The sequence below is a fragment of the Pelecanus crispus genome, chromosome 2 (assembly GCF_030463565.1).
Source record: "Pelecanus crispus isolate bPelCri1 chromosome 2, bPelCri1.pri, whole genome shotgun sequence".
Lineage (NCBI taxonomy): Eukaryota > Metazoa > Chordata > Aves > Pelecaniformes > Pelecanidae > Pelecanus > Pelecanus crispus.
In genome coordinates, this window is record NC_134644.1 from 139,613,827 (window position 1) to 139,623,377 (window position 9,551).

At 46.5% G+C, this 9,551-nt stretch overlaps 1 protein-coding gene across 3 annotated transcripts in view; it reads right to left on the reverse strand.

The window, feature by feature from the left end:
• STAU2 (staufen double-stranded RNA binding protein 2) overlaps positions 1-9,335 on the reverse strand; it is a 180,390-nt gene extending 171,055 nt beyond the window's left edge. For 2 of the 3 annotated variants that reach the window (XM_075705208.1, XM_075705206.1), the window contains exon 1: positions 9,307-9,335. The gene's annotated coding sequence lies outside the window, so the exon portion shown is untranslated. Of the gene's footprint in view, positions 1-7,953; positions 7,977-9,306 lie in introns of those variants that run through there. The other variant, XM_075705207.1, reaches the window with a different exon arrangement.
• Between the last annotated feature and the right edge of the window lie 216 nt (positions 9,336-9,551).

Sequence of the window (9,551 nt, forward strand, 5' to 3'; positions counted from 1 at the left end):
CACAGAAGCTGAGATTAGAAAAATGTGGAACGAATTATTGGAAATTTTTTTTTTTTTTTTTTTTTACTTTCTGGGATAAGTCATTCAAGTGCAACCATTTAAATATTCCACCGAGACTCCAACGGTTATATAGAAACAGCTATTGGCTGCCATTTTATACAGAGGTCATCATACCATCTTACTGCAGATGATGGGCAGGTAAACCACATTCGCCTTAGGTTAAACAAAAATGAGTTACTAAGCTTTTTCATGAAGAAAAATAGCTGAAAAGAAGGGAAGCCTAAGCCACTAGCTTAACAATCAATCACCAGCTTAAAAGTGCAGAAAGGGATTAAGTAAGTAAATGAAAAAACCATGACTCAGACTCGACACACCGCCGTTACAGACTCGTTTGCATCAAAGCTGTAATTGGTTTCTTATTTGTGATATTGGAGTCCAATCAGAGTGCCTTCCAAGACTCCGGTTTCTTATTTAATTAGTATTTTTAAATTCTAAAAGCTGTATTTTTTTCAATATATGCTAGCAACTAGTAGTTATATTCCTAACCTCTCAAATAAGCTTTGACTGACTTTAAATTACAAAATACTCTTATTCTAAGTAACACATCCCTCCAGCTGTTATTTTCTTCTGAAGCAGGCAAAAATTACTCCGTGACTAAAAGTTTATTCCTTAACTAGAAATTGCATATTATTAATGGAATTCAGAAAATTATCTCAGTTTTCCTTGACTGCCTGTGACAAACTACTTCTCAAGATCATTTCAAGTAACAAAGCTTAGTGGAATAGCAAAAACATGTCTTTTTCTTTGCAAAATGTTACAGAAGAGCTATCAGTCCTCCTCACACTGTAATCATTCCCCTGTCATTAACAGCTACAAGATCCTCAGAGAAGGAGGTTTCAGTGGACAAAGCGGCGGGTGTTGTGCTCTGTTGTTAGAAGTAGATAGAATTCTGTGTTCTGTGTGCTTTTTTTTGTTCTTCCTGAGTGTATTTGAACAAAAACAGCATTTCACAGCTAGCGTGATCAATTCCCACCTTGAAGTCTCATACAGCTTCCAAGAAGTTGCAGCTCCTAGACACAGCTGGGGTCAAATTGCCATCTCCTGTTCACGAATCACTCCTGGAGTTCCCCCTTCTCTCAGCTCTCCCATAGACACATTTTACGATGTTTGGATGTAAGATAATTTCAACATAGAGCTCATGAGACTAGCTCCCTGCTCACTGGGGGACAGAATGTGACCTCTGCTCATAGGTGTAGAGTACCTTGTCAGATCAGGAGTTCTGCAATGAGTTCAAAGAGCCTCCTCCCTATTTTAAGTGCAGCTCTCCTCAGTTGATGCAATAAAGGTAAAATAATTACTGAGTATTGGATGGGGGGTACCAAGTTTTCTGACAGAAGAAAAACACAAATTTTAAGTTTTCAACTGGAGAAAATTAATGGTTTAGAGATGCTATGTTTGGGGGCAAGCTCATGAACTGTTGCAAAAATGATGATACAAGCTTGGCTCAGCAGCAGTGAAAACAGAGTCCAAAAATTAAGGAAGTGGACAGATCCTACGTAGCCAGTGGCGACCTGGGGCCACTCACATTGGACTCCAGCAAACAAGATGGGAAAAGACATGCATGATGCGCCTGGAAGAGTTTCAGAGAAAGCCAAAGGGAACAGAACTAACTGATCCAGTCACATGCAGCAAGCAGCTATCAATGCAGACTCCTCAAGCACCCTGAGAATGAAAAGAATCATCGACATTTCAGCAAAGTACACAAGGACAGCAATCGTCTATTGATTCCTTATAGCAAACCCATGCTTTGGACAGAAATTATGAAGTCGTGTGATGAAATACAGTCAAATTATTTATCTTCGGAAGAAACTACAGATTATACAATCTGACAATCCGGGAAGAGGAAAAAATCCTAGTGGCATACTTACAGATCCTTTCAAAGTTAGCAAAGGCAGAAAATGCTGAAGAAAAACTGTTGGATATATGATCAGTGCTAAACATTATAAACTTGCCACACATTGAGCATGCATTCTGCTGCAGCACAGAGACTACATACATCTGGCAGGATGGCAAAAGGTTAATCTCTGGAGTTGAATCAGCGAGGAGGATACTAAACTAACAACCAACAACAGAAAGGAAGAGTGCTGGTAAAAAGAGATTTGGTTCAAATGGAACACACTGTGAGTGCACAGAACCAGCATGACAAAACCAGACCTTCTTCTCCAACTCCTTATGTGCTAGTGGTTAGGAATACCAAGTAGAATATATCATAAGATAGCAAATAAGAGATCTCCATCCATATAGTTGATGATTCAGAATAACTTGTTTCCCCAGACCAAAGGAAGTTACAAGCATAACTACTACAGGAAAAAATGTAAACAAACTGTGAATTAAAATTTGGAATTCTTTCAAGTATTTTTACACAGATAAAGAGTCAGAAATAAAACAAAGGTCAACTCTGGCTAAAAGTGCAACCTGATTCAGTGGTAACATGAAATGATTCAAAATAAAAGGCAACAGCACCTAGAAATGAGTGAAAGTGAAAAAGAAGTTTGCATATAGGAGGAATGGCAACACTGTTCGCAACAGCATCAGCTCACAACTACCTGGAGACAGAACAGATGGATGGATGATACTCTGAGCTGCCTTTTAAAGGAATGTCTTTCTTACTACCTGCTGGTGCTTTCAGGACTCCAGGGCCATTAGCTTCAGCAGGGTATAGTTAGCTTTTGTGACTCTGGAACCACTGTAAACCAGAATGAAAGAACAAACTTGCTTTTGAACTTGCAGCTTGCAGGGAGCTAATGCTTCTGTTCACTACTGAGCTAAGACTCCTATTCCTTACCTTCAAACCCAAAATCAAATAGCAAAAAGCACTTCAACAGGGAAGGACCCTGTTTTCCAGGATCTCCAACAGAACATGTGCTGTTTGGCTACATATATATGCCTAATACAGTCTCACCTCCTGCAAAAAAGAATGCTCCTCGTTAACGAAGGGCAGGAGTGCTCTCAGCCCACAGGCCATTCAACATCTAGGCTGCGATGACATGCAGCAGAAGTTTAGGTAGAAGTGCAGAGCCCAGACCTGTGGAGCAGAGGTCTGCAATCCAGTGCAATAGCAAAGACACACACATTTGAAAAGCTGTCAGCCCTGGAACTAGAACTGCCTCAGTTAACCCTGTTCCGCTGCAGTGCTCTGTCCTGCCCTATCTTGGGGATATATTAGGTATGTTAGTTTGATAGTAACTAGGCCTCCCTTGCTCCTGTCAGCTATCAGATGCATGAGCAACGGTGAACAGCACCATGCAGTATTTGCAATGATAGCAAATAAAACTGCTTCTTTTTTGGTGCTAGACGTCAAAATTCCTAGTGAGCAGAGCTGGCTTAAAAGCCTTGAAAAGGTTCAAAGTACTACTGTGACCAAAAAAAAAAAAAAAAAAAATAAAAATTAAAATCCAGAATGGGTAAATTGCTGCTTGCATCCTTTTTAAAATACTTAAGTATGGTATTAAACCTATGGTATTAAGGATCCGTTTCACCAGCTACAGCAGTAGTTTGCTCTCATGCCTACCTGTAAAGAAGGTGAATGTTAGAAAGTATCAATGGGCTCTGACTGCAGCAGGATTTGAAGAGAACCAGAAAAAGAGAGTCAAAGTTTCACGTATTGTTTAATGGTGGCATGAAAAAGGGCCTCCAAAGCCACCTCCTCTGGTGAGTTGCCACTGACAGTAATTTGTGGAATGGCCAGTTTCAGAAGAGCCTTGTAATATAACAGCTAAAGAAACGGGCTATATTAATTCTTCTCCAGGGACCTGGCAAATACCTATGGTTGCCTGGAAGTCCACATCCAGAATGTCCTCATGAATAACGACTCAATCAAGTCTATGGAAATGGGATCCAGTCCTGGCATCTTCAATGACTTTTCACTTGTTTAAGGCGCTAAGTGATAGAGGGGTGAAGAAAAGGTGATGCAGATCATTCTCCCTTCTGAAGAGGTCAAATCCCATACCTAACCCTGTGGATTCAGCTACGAGAGAACGTTGAGAGATGTCTCTGAGAAACCAGAGTGAGCTTTACCTGCCTCCTGATCCAGGACAAGCTCTTGACTAACAAAGCCAGAGCTCCTACAGACTTTGTATTTTCATTTCTTTATTTGGTTCATTACAACTGGACATGCTACAAATTGACCCACCATTGTTCTGTATCAGCTCTGCACTTCCACCTTGGGAACAGTGTATCTTGATTTCTTCCCTTCAAAATGTATCAGTTGTATGGGTGTGTCATCTGGGAGACATGGAAGAAGTTCTCTGTCACTTACAGCCAGTTACTTATCCAGACAACTTCAGTTAACTGACATCAATCTGCACGTTCAGCACACTGAAATTTCCTTATTATTTGTATAACACTGCTTTTTTAAACTGGGTTTACTGTATAAGAAACTGGAAACTACAAATACATAACAGCTGCCAAAAATAGCACTAGCAATAAAAATTAGGTTCCTCGTCTCTTAAAGAACTCTTCTTGTTCCAACAGGTAACCATTTCCATTGCAAGAAACTTCCCCAGAAATTCTGGCCTCCTACGCTTGAAAACGTTTCCTTATGCCTGGAGGCAAACAGCCTCCTCAAAGCTGGCAAGCAGTGAAACTGGAAGCATGACCACTACCAGTACAATCCTTTGGAAGCTTTCAGGAGAAGATGAGACTGTAAACATACCCTTTGAGTGTGTGGTACTATGGTAAACGTCTTAGTAAGCTGTGTTTTCCCAGAAACTAAGGATAGCAGGTTAACCCATACTCGCTATAATACTTAGCCGCTGGCTATCACCAGCGACCTCCCCACACACCAACAGGAATCTGTGCTCAAACACTGATTTCTCATCAGTCCAAAAAGAGCCCCCCCATCATTTTAATGGTAATGAAATTAGAAGATTATGGGCATACAGAAATATACTGAAGTCACAAAATCAAATAATTTTAATATGAAAAAAAGTGTTATTCACCAGGAAAAAAAAAATTCATAGCTTGATCTTATTTGGTTAAGTATCAATAAATTTGTAACATACTAGTGATGTACTATACAGAATTGTACTTGACTAAAGCAAAAGAAAAGATGCAGTACGACACAGGTGAGCAGACTGTGACCCTGGCGTACAGATTTCACTACTGGGAAACTTTCCAAATACTACCAGCTTAAAAAAAACAAATGCCACTAAACAGTTGCTGTCGAGATGAAGTATGAACAAACTAGCAGCTACAGACATGCATGTGACTTTAGTATTACACTACCACAGATGGTTTTTCAAAATTCATTTTTAGATTAGGAGTAGTGACAAGCAATTTTTTTATTCTAAATACTTTCCAGAACAATGCCTGACAAGACATCTCTCAGATTTTTACGGAACTCTTGATCTTTTAACACAAACATACTTTGGATAATGCTGATCATGACTGGTCGCTGACAATGAGCACACCCCCTAAACACAGAGCCCTTGACTTTTTATATATATATAAAAAAAGTTATACATGGGTTCCATTTCCTCTCTTCCCAGAGTTTGTCACGTGCTCCCGCCAACTCTATTCCCCCACTTGCACCACACATCCTCTCCGCCCTGAGCAAAACTGCCAGCCCCATTCCCTGACCTGCCTTTGCAGGACCCCAGTGTCGTGCTTTATATGCCCCTCAACCAAATTGGAAACCCCAGCCTTATCCTTCTGACCTGCCAGTTTCAGAGACTGCATACATGGTACCTGTCAGCAAAGAGCAAGCAGGCGAAAGAGGGGTGATGGGGTGAGAGCCCCAGGCAGGGCCCCCGGCAGCTTGACGCTTACATGGGTGTATTCGCAAGCCTTAACGCAGTGAAACCAGTGACAGGAACGGCTGAGAAGCATGAAGGCAGAAAGGGGTCGCAGGGATTCCTGGTTTCCCACATGGATTTTGACTTTAGTACCTGCAGCAGCTTTAAGAGAGCAATTCTCTGCCTTTGTTTCTCTTCCTCTTTTTGGAAGAGAGAGAAAATTCAAGAAGTATTGTGAAAAATACAGGCTATGCATGACCCAAAGATTAGAACTGCAAACTAATTGGTTCTGGCAAAAGACAGGCCTAACTCTTATCGTATAGATCTTGCTGTTGCTGATAGCAAATCAATATAAACAGGGGAAGGAAAAGTGAAGCTTTGGTGGCTTATTAACAGAAGTTACGTTGTTACAGTTATCCTGAAAAGATGCAGAGTTAGGTCCTTCCCCACCATATCTATGTGACCCACGTGTGGAAGCAGATACTTGACTCTCCAATGGGAGAAAATCTGTGCACATGTATACATGTATTTCTGAAGTATACACCAAAAAAACTGGCACTAAAAACTGCACACTTCATAAGGCCCGCTCTCCAATGTTATGATATTATAAGAAGATGTATTTTGGGCTGAAGGACTGGACACAATTGATGATAGTTTTTTTCAGTCTTTTCAAAGACTGACAGATCAATAGCCACGTATTTTGGGCAGGTCAAAACAAACTGTCTAGATAGAGCATGACAGGTGCAGCTTTCCTAATGGTTGGAGAAGCAGACTTGGAATCAGAGGACCTGCTTCACTACAGCCTGTTGCCTAACCTTCCCAAGGTCACTTTTCACAACACTTTACAAATAAAATACATAGTATTTGATTCACTTTCCACATTTACATCAATGTAAACCAGGATTACAGTGGAGTTATGTTTATAAACCTGTGTAGGTTTATAATCAAGCCGAATATTTGCCCCCAAGGAAGAGGGTGATAGAGTTAAGTGCTTATTTAAACTTGGTCACATCAAAGATGGGGATAAACTTTTTAGTAGGGCGGCCTGTTGCAGTAGGACAAGGGGTAATGGTTTTAAACTGAAAGAAGGTAGATTCAGATTAGATAAAAGGAAGAAATTTATTACAATGAGGGTGGTGAAACACGGGAACAGGTTGCCCAGAGAGGTGGTAGACGCCCCGGGGTCAGGCTGGACAGGGCTCTGAGCAACCTGATCTAGTTGATGTCCCTGCTCATTGCAGGGGGGTTGGACTAGATGACCTTTAAAGGTCCCTTCCAACACAAACTATTCTATGGTTTTATGATTAAAACACCTCTGACCAGGTTTTCCTGCAAGTAAAATTAGGACTTCTTTCACAATTCAGGATGTAAGATTGTTCAAATTTATTATTATTTTGACATAATTCTTGGAGGATGAGGTAGCTTAAGCTGGCAACAAGATATATAAAGACTTTGGCCTCCAGACTACAGCCTGAACTGAACCCAAGCTGGATGACTTCTGCTAACACTGAGCAACATTGCTGAAAAGTTCTCTGCAAAGCAAAGAAAATCTGAAGTGCCCCTTCCCCTCAGACACTATGAACAAGCGGTCTCAATCCTGTTCCTAGTTGTCAGCAATAGGAATCCTTGCAAAGACAGGCAAGAGCAGAACTCTCTCTCTCCAGGAGTTTTTCTAGGGCAAAGCTAAGATCAGCGGCTAGAAATCAGTACTGGAAATCTTACACTGCTGCTGGCTTTCTAGAAAAAAGATTTCATTCAGAAACCTGTCAGCCTGGCACTGTTCATAGGCAGCAATATCACAATAAAACCTGCACAGAACCTCCCTGTATTTAGTAAATGGCTTAAATACATTAATATTATTACACTGGCATAGACTGCTAACCTAGAATTACCACGCAGCTCAGGAAGAACTTACTCCTGCACAGCTTGACGCCACTAGTAACATAAGCAGATATCGCAATATATGCTGGCTTACAGAAGCGCAATGCAACTACACATAGTTACACCAGAGCAAATAGTCTTACTCGTGCCTTGCGACGCCGTGGTTATTCATGCACATTTCTCAGTACTGTTCAAGACAGTATTTCACACAAAGAGAGGAGGTACAACAGCAACACTTCAACTACTCTTTTGTATAATATAAACTTTTTTTTAGTACCATGGCAGTTGCACGGAGAGCATTCCAAGCACGGCCCGAGAAGCTTACATCTTGGTATCCACAGAAACAGCTTGCTGGCTGTAAGGCAACACCGGGCAGATGCACTGTGGGGAAATTTTTTGCTTGGGTATCACTGGCTTGGCGGGTGGGACCCTGAGCACTACAAGGCAAACAGCTCTGCTGCGGGATTCGCTCTCCCAGCGTGCCCCAAGCAGCCCACGCTGTCCCAGGAGGGCACGGCTGTGACTTCCAGGCCTGGCTGCAATCGGGATGAACTTTCTCCCACCAGAGAGACCTGAACACGGGGAAAATGCTGCCCACCACCTGAGCGGCCTGGGCTAGGCCGTTTAACAGCAGCGTCTCCCTGGGTCTCCCCCCAACCTCAATGACAGCCCCAAACCCCTCTGAAGCGCCGGGCGAAGGCCAGCAAACCGCCCCGCTGCCCACGGCTTCGTGGAAGAGACGCCGACATCCATTTTGGGAGCGGGAGAGCCCAGTCCTGCTGGCAAAGTTTCGGGCCCTGTCCGAAGTTTGGGGGCAGCGCAAGACGCGCGAAGCGAGGGCGATTAACGCGGTGGTCACAACCGCGGCGGCCGAGCCGCGGGGTCCGCGCCGCCGAGCGGGCGAGGAATGCCCGGCCGCCGCTCGCCCCGCCGGCGGCGAGCAGCCACCGCGGGCCCCGAGGCCGTCCACCTCAACCCGGCGCCGCTGAGCCCGAGAGGGCACGCCGGGCAGGGCCGGGCCGGGCCAAAGGCCGAGGGGCAAGTTCAGGTCGCACCCAAACTACTTCCCGAGGTCTGAGGCAGGGCAGGCCCGGCGCGCTCCCCGCCGAGCCCAGCCCCGCCGCACGGCCCGGCCCCGCCGGCCGCGGCCCGGCCTTGGCGCAACGGCCGCCGCCGGCAGCCGGACTCAGCGTAGCGGGGGGGGGGGGGGGGGAGCGGCGGCGGGGGCTCCGCCGCGGCCCCCGGAGGCGGCGGCGCTGGGGCGGCCCACCTGTGCCCCCGGCCGCCCTCAGGCACCCGCTGAGGAGGCGGGCGGGGGCCGCGGGGCGGATGGCGGGGTTGGTGCCTCCTCCACCGCCGCCCCCGCCGGAGCCGAGCGGGCCGGTAGCGGCGTGGCGCAGAAGTGCCTGCCCCGGCCCCGGGGAGGCGGGGGGCCGGCGGAGCCCTCGCCCCGGCGGGAGGAGGCGCGGAGCCGGGGGGTGGGGGGAGGGAAGACGGGACGGGGACTCGGACATGATGGCTGAAGCAGCCCCCTCCCCTCCGGCCTGGCCCGGCGCGGCTCGGCTCCCCCTGTCCCACGGCCTCCCCGCCCGGCGGCGGGGCGCGGGGCCGGCCCCTCGGGCCCGGTTACCTGCTTCCCGGGGACACTTTGGAGACGCCTCCAACATCGGCAAACACTAAAGAGAACTGACCCCGCCGCCGCGGCGGCCGCCGCCGGCCCCAACCACTCCGCCCCCCCCCCCCCTTCCCCTCCTCGCCCTCCCGCCTCCGCCGCCCCGCCTCAGCGCCGCCCGCCGCCCCCCGCCGGCCTCCCCCGCCTGTTCCGCCGCCGCCTCCGCCTCTCCCCGCCGCCCGGGGAGGGTTCCCGGCGCCGCG